Consider the following 1,431-nt stretch of genomic DNA (forward strand, 5'->3'; position numbering starts at 1 on the left):
ACTCTCTCTCTCTCTCTCTCTCTCTCTCTCTCTCTCTCTTCTTCTCTTCTCTCTCTCTTTCTCTTTCGAGATTGCATTTATGTTATCATCTTGAAATCCTCGAAGGATGCCGGATGGCGAGAAGAATATTGAAGTATCGATCCCGGAACCACATTGAGGAAAATGTCTAGTTGGATTAATTGGAGTTCTGGTTGAAAATGAACCAATTAGAAATTTTTAGTTAAATTTATTAGAATTCTAGTTAAATAACTAGAATTCTAGTTGATATAATTTTTCTGATTTGTTCATTTTCAACTATCTACTACATTTCTCTATGAAAATATTCTCGTTGCGAAAATCGGTCAAACAGTCCTACGCTAAGGATATATGTTAATCGATAAAGTAAAAAAAAAAGTGGTACTCGTAGCTGGATTGGCGAAACAAGACTGTATATTTTAGACTTCATTTACTTAAAATTAACGGGTTAATTTATTTTTGCATAACACCCACCAATTGTGTAATGCACGCAAATGACACACCGCGCTGCTGTTATTTACATCGCTGTAGAATAATGGCCTCCCTCCTCTTTAAAGAGACAGAGCGCAAGAGAGAGAAAGAGAGAGAGAGACAGAGAAAAGTAGAGACGAGATTAAAAGGAGAACGAAGAAGAGAGAGATACCATGGACCGGTCGTCCGCTACCCACGTGCGGATTGAAGGCGATTTATCGGTGGAATAAATTAATAAATTACAGCTGCTCTGAGAATCCGCTCCGATCAGTCAATCAAATATCCGAAGACGACGACGAACATGTTTTCGGACACCCATTGGCCAGCAAGACATCGATAAAAAATGGATGGTCCTCCATTCTTCAATCTCTGATCTACGCGATAAATCATGAAGCGTAGAAAAATCCGGGCTACATGCTTCGACAAAATCACCCTGACATTTAATTGAGCCATTCACATGAAACCTTTCACATGCATCGTGGATTTTCTTAACAGATTAATAATCCTGTTCTTAGAATTTGATTGTGAGTTATGACAATGTCTAATCTTATCTCGCTGAAGTATTTGTTCGTCACATTTAGACGAAATCGTCCGTCTGAACTCGAGGATTGTTTATACAGGAGACGTCACGTCGTCAGTATCTCGCGAGTATCGAGCGTATCGAAAATGTATTACGGAAGATTTACTTCGCGTCATATCGCGACGTTATCAGCGGAAGTTACCGTCCCTGGGTCATCGGCTTTTCTCTTTCTCGGAATACGAGTACCACTCGAAGCCACAAGGCAAATAGGCTGACGGCGACATTCGATTTATGGATGCAGGCTGATTTTCGTCTGACCTGCTCTTGGTTCAAGACACATACATAAGTACTCGAGGAGAGATACTGCAAATGGAGAACGAATACCCCGTCCATTACGTGCTCTTTCTTTCTCTCTCTCTCTCTCT

The sequence above is a fragment of the Atta cephalotes genome (genome assembly GCF_000143395.1).
Source record: "Atta cephalotes unplaced genomic scaffold scaffold00009, whole genome shotgun sequence".
Taxonomy (NCBI): Eukaryota; Metazoa; Arthropoda; class Insecta; order Hymenoptera; family Formicidae; genus Atta; species Atta cephalotes.